The sequence below is a fragment of the Aphelocoma coerulescens genome, chromosome 2, assembly GCF_041296385.1.
Source record: "Aphelocoma coerulescens isolate FSJ_1873_10779 chromosome 2, UR_Acoe_1.0, whole genome shotgun sequence".
In the NCBI taxonomy this organism is placed as follows: Eukaryota; Metazoa; Chordata; class Aves; order Passeriformes; family Corvidae; genus Aphelocoma; species Aphelocoma coerulescens.
Window position 1 is genome coordinate 71994282 of NC_091015.1, and position 13252 is coordinate 72007533.

At 37.7% G+C, this 13252-nt stretch overlaps 1 long non-coding RNA gene across 1 annotated transcript in view; it reads right to left on the reverse strand.

Annotated features, from left to right (window-relative positions):
• The window catches only part of LOC138105774 (uncharacterized), a 43838-nt gene that overhangs the window by 10201 nt on the left and 20385 nt on the right, over positions 1-13252 (reverse strand). Inside the window, exon 2 of the long non-coding RNA XR_011148680.1 lies at positions 1154-1303. This is a non-coding gene — a long non-coding RNA (uncharacterized lncRNA). The remainder of the gene's footprint in view (positions 1-1153; positions 1304-13252) is intronic.

Consider the following 13252-nt stretch of genomic DNA (forward strand, 5'->3'; position numbering starts at 1 on the left):
CATGGAACAAAGGGGATTCAGAGCACATGGCAGAGACAAGTCCGGACATGCCTGGGCAGTCCCGGGGTCGGGCTGCACCTCGGGCAGGCACCAACAACTCATATCCCATATAAAGGGACTGTTGGTACCTATGAGCTCACTACAAGTAACAGAATGCACAGAAATACTGAACAGTAAAATCACAGTGACCCTACAGCATTTACAGCGAGCACACCTGCTGCCAGACACCTGAAGTGCTGCTTCCACTGATATTTTTGCCCAGAATTCAGTGTCTTGAATGCCTTCTTTGCAGACTGCCTTCAATCATGTTACTAAGCAGTTCATCCAAGGCTGGTATTCAGCAGCTGAGATACTGGCATCTAATGCCACTCATGCATCATTGGATATCTGAGACACTTGTGTAAATCTGGTAGATAAAGCTCAGGAGTCCCTACCCTCATGACCAGGCAGCCAGAGGCAGGACAAGACCTCTGAGGGCATATAAAATGTCATTCAGCCCTACTTCTATGCACCTGCGTTGCTCTCTGATACACCTCATGGGCTACTGTTTTCATTTAGCCTCAGCTCCTGTCCATAAAACTTCAATGAGGAACTCCTCCTTCTAACCCACTTGAGCAAAGAAGATATCCAGATCTGCTTTAAATGTGTTTATGAAACCTGAGATAACACAGAGAGATGCTGTAGATAATTAGAATTAATACCAAAGAAAACTTCCAATCTTTTCAATGTGCCCCTAAATCTTGTCCTTAAAGAACTATTTCTCAGTTGAATTACCTATCTCCAAAGAGATACTCCACTTAAAATATATATATTGGATGAAATCTTGAACACAGGCTGTGATTTAACTTCTCCATTTGTATGTGCTGCCTGAATAGCTTTAAGATGTTACAGCAGTCAGTGCCAATTTATTCCAAAGGATTATAATCATACACTATAAATCACAGAGATGCCACACTAAAGCCATGTTACTGTGGGATTCAGAATATTTTGGGCTGGGGATTTGCTGGTTTAGTACTTCTTTTGTTCATTCTAAAACTGCTGTCATATTTTGAGTCTTACAGTGTATGGCTTTGTAAAGTTACGCTCCCTCGTAAATTAAACTGCTTAGCAAAAGTGCTTAGTAATGATTTTACATTTTGGCTTAAACACAAACCTTCTTACTTTGTTGTATTACAGCCTTGTAGAGGTATCAACTGATTAAATAGCCTGCTTTTCTAGCTTCCCTTTTAGCTGAGACTTTCAAATAGTCCTTCAACAGTTTTGATTCTTCTTCCACAATTCACAGCAAAAAAGTCATTTTCCTCTGTAACGGGAACAAAAAAGTGACTTTTGAAATGAGCAAGGATCATTACATAAAAAGTAGTCTCTTCACAGATTTTGTCAGATCGCACAAAAAAGGAGCTTTAAAAATACAGCATGGCCCATATATCTATTTAATATAATGCCTGAAATGACAGTAATACTTCTCAGGGGATTTGTGAGAACAAATTCATTAATATTTGCACAAGGTTTTCAGATCAGCCTTTCTCTTTTGCCTTCTTTTGCTGGCTATCTAAAAAGAAGGCTCAGTATGAAAGTGTAGGCTTGATCCCTTGGGAATGCAGTGCATGTCACATAAACAAGTGGTTTTACATGCTCAGTCATTATGATACATTTTAGGAGGGTTTCAAGACAACTTTAAAAATCCAGTGCTTCAAATTTGTGTGGTGGTCTGCAAAAACACCTGATTAAACAAAAGAAAGATGGGGGAAATACGATTTAATTTCTGATTGTGCATTTGCAGGAAGCTAAATTCTCTGAGAACTTTGCCATACCAAAATGTTCCTACCTGTTGTGGGTGCACAGTTGAAAACCAGCCTACTACTATGTGAAGGGTTGTTCACAGTGTAGGTACTACATTTCTAGTATGCTGGGAGTAAAATTGATATAAGGCTATCGTAACTCAAATTGTCTTTGTTTTTATTGGATTGCACCTGTGCTTTAACATCAACTCAATTTTTAGAATTTAATATGACATTAATACAAATAAATCATGTAAGGCTTGTTCTTAATGGATTTGCAGCATGCATACATATCACACACGATAATGTATTTTCAATTCACATTAATCATAGGGGGATAATACATTGGACAATAAGACACATTTTTGACAGGTTTGTGCAAGTTTAGATTCACTCAGTCCATATCTCCTTTTCCTCAAAATCGTTCTCTGCCTGATGTATGTTTCAACACTTCCCCAAACACATCCCTCCAGCCTGTAAGATTGTACATTGCTGCAATCCTGCTCACTGTTCCAAGTGACTGCCTGTCTGAATCAAATATTAAACTCCATTTTAGGGCAATTTATGCTCCCAGAAAGATGTATAAAAGCTTTCATTCTTTCTTCATACTTATACCCTACGACTCTTGCCATTTTATGCTGTTTAAATGAGAGAAACACAAAATGAATCTACTCAAATCGTATAAGATCTGTCCAACTACAATCAAGGCAACAGTCCTTCTCCAAAACAATACAAATCAACAACAACATAAGGAAAAACAAAGAAACAAACAAGCAAAAACAAAAAACAATACCAAAGCTGCTACCTTATTTTTACAGGTATCTTCCTCCCAGTCAATTTCTATATAACACACAGGAGCTAATTAGAGATGGACCCAAAGCAAAATCCACGCTTCTAAAGACTGGATTTAGATTTTTTTTCTCCCCCATCTCCCTCATCTCTCTGATATCCAGTCCATGGCCATTTGTAGCATTTAGTTCCTGCCTCCTTTCTCTCCTTTCTGTTTCCGTCTGCAAAGTGCAGATACCCGGCTTGGTGAGAACTCAAGAAAAGATTACCCTAGCACCTGAAAGATTTCCTCTCACAGCAATTCACCTGGAAGCTTTGCTGCTTGTGGGGGTTAAGGGTCTTAGCTATCATCCTGTGTATTTTCCATGCAGCAGGAAAACTTTTTAACTGAATGTTTAACTGGGCTCTAGCCTAGCAGAGACAATGACTATATTGTTCTTAAGGAGACGAGCCTGTCTATTATTTTGAGCCCAAATAGTTGTTTTTCTCTCATCATAGCTCTACTAAGACTGCTGAGTTTGAATATTGATCTCTTGTCAAAATAATGCACTCTACTTGGAAATTCAGGAGCTTCAATATTCTGATTGACTTCCATGTTTTGTGGCCTAGGATTAAGGTTTCTAATTACTGTCTTTAAATAAAGATTAAATACTGGGTGTGTGCATATCTTTGAAGACAAATGACCCGACTGCCAATCTAAGCACAACTCAGATTCCACTGATAAGTAATTTTCAAGAAACCTTGACCACACTGACATCAATACATCAGTGTCAAAATTATAACAGTATCTTTTGGCCTCACTTTATTTATATTTTGGGGTGATATAGAGACAGGAAGGTTCAGTATGTCTTATAGGTTCATAGCAGGCATCAAAGTCCAAAGACTCAGCCTTGTACTTAATATAAATAATTTTTTTTTTTCTAACTTTTTTCTGTGAATTTAGGAGTATTTGTATATATTTTTTTATCTCAGAAAATTCCTCATACAGTACTGTTGTCACTGAAGGATCAGCAGTGAATTTCAGAGTACTGACTCAGGCACTTGGTAAACAAAATAGGAAAGATAGCAGTCACGTATATCGTTTGAGGCAATTATTTCATTACTCCAGGAAGGAGGAACACAGCAGAACCAATTGTCAATAAATGTCTTCCATATCAGTGTTTTTTTAAAATTAAAACCTGGCCATAACAACTGAGTATATTTCAAGTCTACTGAAATGCAGTCGTACAGACCAAGACAAAGAAGTTTTCCAGTGCTCTGAAACAATCAATGTTTATATAAATTAGTTTTTGATCCATATTACTCAACTGTATAATTTTATTTTATTGAACACATTAATGTGAAATAAAGACCCACATGTTCATGGTACACAGCCTGAAAGCTCTTCCAGCAAAGGAGAAATAAAAAGTAATTAGAAGAATAGCTGACTAAAAGGATTTAAAATTTTATTGAGACCTCTGGCTTATATAAAGCCTGCATTAAATGTTATTTATCTGAATGTTTTGCTCACCTCATTCCATTTTTTCAGATAGAAGCAGAATGAATTTAACAGTTTTGTAAGCATGATTAACCCTATATTATTGTCAGAAAGAAAGGCAAAAGGAGTATAATACACAAGGCAGCAAAATAGGCTATCATAAAATACTGCCCCAGGACTATATCGTACCAATCTAAGCGAGTCAACAGCAAACAAGAAAGTATGCCTTGGATGTTTGATTTATCCTTTTCTAATTAAGATGGAGGTGACCTCATTCTTGTTTCCACACACTCATGAAATTATTCTAATTTCAGAGTCAAGCAATGATCTCACAAGAGCCAAGAAATGATTGCTTAGGCTTGATATATCCAGGTCAGTACACTTTAAAGCTCCATGATATGTTACTACATTATTCATTTTTAAAAATATTTAATATTCCTTTCATTGATTTGTTATTATGTCAGCAAAGTAATGATGTGATAATGTTATCCAATAAAGACATATCTCTTTCTGGAGGTCTTTTAATAATTTTTTTCATCTGTTTTTCCTATTTTCTGTTCCTGGTTTGATTTTGACAATACAACCCTTGAGAGCTTTGGACCAAGTTGCACTAAATCTTCCCTTGCACCATTGGCTGTAGTAAAGGTTTGCCACTTCTTATCACTAGCTCTGTCAATGCTCCACTTCCCAGTGAAAAACAAAGCCAGTGATGTTTAATACTTTCTAAAATCCATTCTACAGAGAGGTTTTTCTCATGAACAGCTGAAAATTCTGCTCCTTTCCAATGAAGATAGGCCTGCACATTTTAAATCAGCACACAGTGAGCATACTGGTCAGATAAGGGCTAAGTTATAGCAGTATATTTTTTCTTCACCCTGGAAGAAGAGAAGGTTACACCGACCCCTGAACTTGTATCACTGTAATAAACTGCTGTTCTTCCTTGCATTCTAGTTGAGAAAGCCCATTATAATCATCAATCAAGTCTCCCAAGGTACGTGGAAAGCAGATGTACCATTGCATCTACTTCACAAAGGAATAACTGAGGGAAAATGGTTTTCCCGAAGTCCAAGAGGCCATAAAAGAGCTGGCAAGTATCCCACAATTTCCAGTCTTTAAATACAGAAATTATCTTCTATAGTGCTCAAGGAAAGGCAGGAAAGCAGTGTGGAAAAGGCTTTCCTTCCTAAGAACAAGAACCTTTCTGTGGATTAAGGATTAGGAAACAACACCAGCCCTTAGAAGCAATGTCCATCTTGGAATTGTATTTGTTTCAGTGAAGAATAGGCCAGGAATGTCTAGTCCTCATTACTGATAAGAAAATCTTCATCATGGATTGCAGATGCTTGTTGACTTTTGCCCTAGTGGTCCCAATTTTCTCATTTCAGTTTGAATGAGCTCCTGTACTGCCAAGAAAACAGAATCATAGCTCTGTTAGTTACAGTAGGAAAAAAAAAAAAAAAAACAACAACAACAAAAAAAAACCCAACAAAAAAGCCAACACAGAAAACCTTGCACAATGAAGCATTTTGAAATGCTATTTCTTATTGTCCCATTCAACATATTTTAGAGCCAACAGTATCAGAAAGACTTAGAGAGCTGAAGAAACAGGGAGAAGTAGGTGCTGCTTTTAAATGCTTTTTCAAACACAGTGTTGTAATTGGAATCAACAGTATAGTCCAGAAATTCTGTCTCACTGATAAAAAACGTGTGGTAATATCCTTCTCCAGAAGGACCAGATGTCCAAGGCAGTCAAGGATTAGCAAGACATTGCCCCAGTCTGGCTCTGTATCTCAATTTGCCTAACCTATTGTGCAGCAGCCATTCTCCAGCATAGCTGTAGCACCTGGAGATCTGCAGCAATTGTTAATAAAAACTCCTAACGGCTGATGTGGACTGTGGAAGAAGCTTCTTTCTACATTTCCATCCTTTTTTTTTTCTCTGTCACTGGGTTTATACAACAGCTTTTTCAGGGGCCCTTAGTGGTAATAGTTTATTTTCCATGCAAGGGCCGCAACAAAATTAATGCTGTTCACACTGACAGATTGTGGGATGTGGTTAATCAATGAAGAGAACTGTGATTTCCGTGAGCTGTCCTTTTACTGGTCTGGCCAGAGATGTTTAAAACACTGTGATTGCTGACACCTTTCCCGTCCTGACAATTATTGTCCACTCAGCCAAACAGAGCAAATAAGCCACTAATGTACCACAGTTATCCCAGAGAGCTATGTCAGCGTGTTTTTTAATAGTGGGACTCAAGTAAGAGCTTCAGATAACATTTGCCACTCATTCCAATATCCCACCACTCTCTCTTTCCTAGTTGGAGCCTTATTTATGCGTGTTGGTTGTGGCATAACCCATGGATGGGACTTTTTCAGCTTGAAAATTAGATACTGTCATACATGTCACAGAAGATCAAATGAAGCTTTCCAATATACTGCCCCAGAGGTATTAACTTCTTAAAGTGGCTCTTCTTTTCCCAGAGGATTGAAATAATCTGCCCAGAAAGCATGAGCCTGGCAGTCAGCTCCAACTGTTTTAGCAGAAGACTGGGGGAGCTCCTGGTATTATTTAATAACTGTAGCTTCTGGCAAGGGTTTAATATGCACATTTAAGCACTGTATTTAGCTCCATTTGTCTGCATGCTAGATTGGATCCGTGGGGCGCTGAAGTACAGCACGAAATGTGGTTATGTTCCCTCCGGGAATTTCTCACTCCCTCTGGGTCCAGCCTTAAGTACAAATTGTTATTTTTTCACCTGAGGCAGGTTCTCCTTTGCAAATCTAACAATTTTGTCGTTGTAAATAAAGAAACAGGAATAATCAGTGGCCCAAGTAATACAACAGCAATAGGCCCTTTAACTATCAAAATGTCATCTGAAGCCTGCTGTTTTATCCACTTGTGGCTCCACAGGGCTATAATTTATTTTAGAAATTTGGTTACAATAGATGATAGTGGAGGCTTCTCGAACCAAGCCAACAGAAACATTTTCAAAAAGCAATCCTAGATATTATTCCACAGACCACATATAGCAAGGAGAACAGTAAGATGAAAGACAAAAAAATCCAGTAACAAAGGGTTTGCCTCTATGAAGCAATTTGTCTCTACACTTAATGACTTTAGGTGTGATATAAGTTATGGCTTGGAGTTCAGCAGAATCTAATGTCATGAAGGAATTCTGTAACACATCTATTCCTGTGGTATGATTGCCCATTTTTTTCACTGTGAGTCTTTCAACAAAAGGAAACACTATTACCTTAAAATGCCCCAAGAGAATTTTATATCACACCTCCAACCTGATTTAGAAATGCAGAGCAATATGTTTTCTGTATAAAACAGTATATCGAAAGTCTAGCAGCAAGAATAAACCTGACTCAGATGGTAACTGGAGTTGTCAGGAAATATTCCATTCCTGTACAAATGGCTAAAAGATGACTACAGTCACCTCTCCCTTCTATGCCTGCTTCTCTTACATGTGCCCACAAACAGAAAAAGTGCTGTTGATATCTGCTTCAGACAGCTGTAATAAATCAGCAAAACCCACTAGTCCTTCCAGCACTAGACAGGCTGCTAAACAACTGCTGATCCAGGAGTGTCATGGAAAGTGTTCTGTGTACTAAGAACAACAATGCAGAGCATATTTCAATATTGGCCTGTTGGTTTGCTAGGTCATAGATGTTGAATAAGTCAAAATACTCAAATTAACATGTTTCTCACATACTAAATAAGGGAGATTCATAGAATTGCTTTTGACCTGTAGCAGATCAGTGTTCATAATCACCTCACTTTGGGGAAGACATCAGTAGAAGGTCTGGGCTAAGAAGGCTTCTGACAGCCCAAGGGAACACAGCAGCAAAAGCAGTCCCAGGTCCATCACGTGTTCAAGAAATGAGCTTACCCTGTGGAGCCAAAGGAGGCACCTCTGCAATGCATTCCTTAGCATCCCTCTACACAGCTGGCCACAGCAAGCTGACAGAGGGCCCTTGAGCATCTTTGCTCTCTGGAGGCAGCCAGAGAACCCCAAACACTTGTTCTGAGACCTCCAGACAAGAAAGAAAAAAAAAACAAAAACAGAAAAACAAAAAAAGCAACACCAAAATAAATCATCTTAAAATGAAAAAAACAAAGAAAGTTTCAATTCAGCTCCACTCTCATTTTTCTCCTCTTGCACACTAAAGAGGAATGCTAGAAGAAAGAAATGAGCTGGCCCACATACTACAATGGATGCACCAACAAACACAGGGAAATAATTTTTATTATCCAGAAATTTGGAAAAGTGTATGTGTATTGATTTAAAGTGAAGAAAAATGCTGATTTTTATGTCATTTATGTTTATTTAACAGTCTTCACACCTGAAAATTACACAAAAATGTTTACCAACAAAAAACTATGTCCCTACTGGCCACTTACTAGCATCCTTATGGGTTTTGTCCAGACTCATCTCACTACCTTCATATTTTAAAACCAGCCTTAACTAAAAAGCTTCCAGACATTACTTTTAGAGAAATTTGATCTTATTCATATACAGTTAGTTGCAAATTTAAAAGAGAACATTCACTCTTTGCTTCATGAACTGAAGGCATCTGGATTATTTTATCCTCCCATCATTGTCTGGCTGTGATATTGTCGAATACATGAGTGTGGGAAGTGCCAGAAACTAATTCAATTCTAGAACTTGATTTATATTAACAAACTGGAGGAAGAAAAAAAAAAAGGAACATAAATCATTATTACCATTCCCCATTCCTTATTTTAATAAATGAAGTGTCAGGCTTCTTTTACCTAATTTGTTAGAGAGGTTTTAAGTCTTTCTGATTTCAATAATCCCACTGTAGTTTTGAGATTCTGTTGTAGCCTGACTCTGGCTGAAAAAAATACGTGTTTTTAAAGGGTTAACTTGTGGGACAACTATAAAAGGCTGCAGTAAAATCTGCAACTCTGTTCAAAACGAGACTAGCACTTAAAAGGGGTGAAAAATAAATAAACCACTATAGAGTAGAATCACAAGCTTATAGAGGCCTTGAGGGAAAACTGACCTCCTTCCATTGTAGAATGCAAGTATGCTATTCTAATTAAATTACATCCTTACCTTAATATTTCTAACTCTGCTTGGCTTATTTCATCCCAAATATGCTCTTTACTGGTTGAATAGCATCACTCATAATTCTCTTTTCTTCTCTTTGAGGTTTATACCTTCTGTGCACTGATCCTCCAGCTTGAACAAAGGGTTTTTTCCAACAAAACAATCATATTTATTCCTCAGCTAATCTGAAGCCAACTTTTAAATGTTTAGCCCACAAGACTAATCCACAGGCATATTAGCTATGTTGTTTGAACCATAAAATAAAAACCCAGACAAACTGAATTTTTTTTCTTTTATTTTTCTGACACAGAGAAGTAACCAGATCTAACACATTCTGTTTGCAATTTTCACCCAAGAGTTGCTTAGGCAATTTTCTCGGCAATGAAGATTTAAGAAAGTAAAGCACAAATCTGCTGAAGGTCAGGTTTATTGTTAGCCTTGTTCAATCTTGTCACAGTTGCAGTGACTTTGCAGAGCTTGTGAAGCAGGAGGTACCTAGAGTTGCTGGTGAGGCAGTCCCAAAATACAGACTTTCTGACTTTATATCAGAGACAGACAATTCTTGTGGGGGAAAAAAACAACCAACCAAACAAAAAACCCCAGCAAGAATGTAACATCTTCCAGAATCTGTGAAAATGTATGACAATTTGTGGATGGGTCTCCAGTTTTCCCCCTTTCCCATGGAAAAGAATGTACAGTTGGGAATGGACTTAGAACAAACAGCAACATTTGAATGTAGGCATCCATGTCTCATGGCAAACCAGGAATGTTTAACTATTTTGCCCCATTGTCAGTACTTCGTTTTGATTTAATTAAGAAATCATCAAATAGATATGATTATAAAGTTTGTATACCAGAGACACCAGCTTAGGTGATCAAAGAAACCAGCCTGCCGTATGCAGAGTCAGTCCCTGCCCTTACTGGTCCCTCATTTTCCCTGTCCATGACAGGAATTGCCAGCTTCTTTCACTAACAGGGATCCACATCATTTCAGTGAAAGTCGGTATAGAGACTGGCTTTAATCTCTCAAAAATCCTACATCAGTGTTTTCCAGGTGGAACACAAACTGTTTATTTGACATCTTCCACTTGGCTCTTCCCACAAGCTCTACTAGAGACTGCCTGAGATGCTCACTCACTTTGTGATAGCCTCATTCCTAATTTATTGAACACAAGGTGGGTTTAGTTAATTTTGTAAGTCACACCAATGACATCAAATTGTCACATCCTCAGCAGCAGCAGCAAGGAGCCAAAAAGGAACATTCCAAGTGACTCGGCCAATGGTATGCAAAGGTTGTATGAAACTCAAGTTAAGAACATAAGGAACTTAGGAAAAAAATAGCAGACAAGGAAATAACAGTATTCTGAAGCCCATAAGCTAAACCATAGCAATCTGAGGGGAAGTACTGAAAAATCAGTCAGAAGAGAAATATCTTTCACTGAATTCACTGTTAAAATTCCAGAATTTGTAAGCACAGCAGAAATTATTTTCTGGTATATTCTGGGTGGGGAGAAATGAAAACTCTGAATGAAAAAAAGCAAGCGGGAGAGCCCCAGCATCATTGAGTAATCAAAGGCTTTCCTTATTTGAAATTTTTTTTTCAGCAAAAACCAAAACAACATCTTTTAAGGGTTTTTTTATCACTTTTGGACACTAGTCTTATTCACAAACCAGACAAGAAGAGAATCCAGAGACAGATTTTTGCTGATCAACAGAAAACAATGTAAGTGCTTGCAAGCCAATGGCACTGGGCTCTGGATTTGCAGAGCGTATGGGAAAACATTCTGTCCCAACAAGTCCATGAGAGAATGAAGGAAAGAGAGCAGATTCTCATATATACTCATTTGTATTTTATCCTCACAGTTCTAATATTTTTATCTTATCATTGTGAGGATCTCTAGAGCTGCAGGCATTTATTCCTAGGAATGAACAATCAAATTCAGTTTATATAAGGTAACTTGAAAGTACCTCAATGACTGTCAAGCACTTTTTTGTCAAGAATAACTTCAGAAGATGTAGTTATTTCATGTCTGCTGGGGATTTGATTTGTTTATTCAAACTTTTCACTTGTTTATTCAAACATTTCTCTGTAACCTAAAACTAACATCCCAAAATTCCGATAAAATCCCTATTATACTAGTATTTCTGAATCAAACATAGCCAAGAATTGCTAGAAATCTCATTTAAAAAATATTTTTTCCTATTATGCTTCACCTACTTTTTTCAATCAACTGTATGGAGAACATTCAGCAAATAAGGCAATGGCCTGGAAATAGTCACAAAAGATGCATCACTAGTTGCTTTTACAGCTTAGTTCAGCTCCCAGTTTTTAAAAGAATGCATATGTTGTCTTAGTGGTTTGCTCTGGGCATTTACATTGAGTATAGGCACTCACAGCCATCTCACTTTGCAACTGTCTTGCTCATAAAGCACCAGTTTTCCAGAGTGACTCATTAGTAACAAACCCTGTACAAATAAAAGCCACAGGGAAGAAACACAGGTAAGCAGGCACAGGTGAGAGCACATAGCTGCATATTATGGGGTATTTTGCTAGGCATAAACTTAATTTGTACACGCAAACAAATGTATTTTAGGAAAAACTAGCATTATATGCATAGATCCCTTTTCCAAAATCAGTGCCTATTTAAAGAAAAACTGGTATGATCTGCATATGAAAACCATAAATTCTTGTACCACTCTGAACTGGTGTCGTCACAGTGTGAATGAACTGATTTTTGTATTTAGATGCTGCTTTTGCAATGTGGTTTTTGTCAATTCTTCACATTTGTATCAAGTATGACTTCTTTCAAAACAGGCCTATGGTTCTGGTCTTCATTTTAGCTAAAGCTGCAGTGGTCTTTCGAGCGACATGCCCCTTCAGTTCTGAGTTTAATTTCTAATCAAAAGCTAAAGAGGTATGACTGGCTGTGGGAGTTGAATCCAATCCACATGATTTCAGTGTGTTCTGACTGAAGATTCTAGTGTTTGGTCTATTTTCCTCCAGCTTGTGCCAAAGCTTTGACAAATTGACAAATATCAGGGACACACCGAGGCTCCACATATGGATGAAAACCAAGGACAGATGGGAGAAGGAGTTACAGTACAAATTGCTGAGCAAAAATTAATGCTTAATAAAATATAAAGCATTTATTTATAATGTTACTTTTTTTTTAATCTCAAATTAATTTACATCACAAGATGCAGTTTATCATTTTCTCTTCATTTACAGTTTCAGGTTTTTACATTGGTTAGCAAAAGAAAAGCTTAACATTGTTGGGTTTTTTTGTTTTTAAAGACAGCCTTGTAGTTGACCCAAGTCACTGACACATGCATCCATGAGATACAACATCATAATTGCTGCATAAGTTATATTAAGGTTCTGTGTACATTCCAAACCATTTATATGAACACAATGGGTGTCCATGTATTTTGCATATGGAAAAAAAATATCAAGATCTACATCTTTCAAACTGACCATTTACTGAAGGAGCCTGAGTGTAACAGAGAAAGCAGAAAAAAGAAAAGCCAGTGGTGCTTTTCAGAGTTCTTTCTAGATGTTTTCCCTCTTTGGTCAATGAACTGAGTTGAGCATCTGAAATTGTGTTTCCTATCTTTCAGCTTCCATCCAGTGATTCTATTAGAGGAGGCAGATACTTCATGTTGTCCATAAAAAAGATTACTATCTACTCACATGGAAAACTATCTCTCTTGCTATTTCCCTCCATGTATAGAATCACCTAATTCACCATTTCCATGTTTGAACAGCCCCTTTAATGTCCTATCCAAGCAAATCAAGAAAGGCTGTAACAATCACTCTTTGCTCCTTCCCAGCTTATAAGAGGCCCTGCATATCTCATTTGTAGCACACTTAACTTTCGTTTGCATGACATACTGTGTAGTGAGGCTGCTCAGAGGAGGAAACTCAAATAAAGAGACTGGATTTGTATGAGGGAGCAGGGGGAGAAGTGGCTCACTGAAATTTGAAAAATCAAGTACCATGACAGCTGCTTCTGCTGTAACACTATTGCAAACCCCAGATTGCCATGAGGTTATTCAGTGCATCTGCACTGAATTTCCTGGGTTACTGTAACACATTACAAGGATGTGCTTTGATGTGTCCCACAT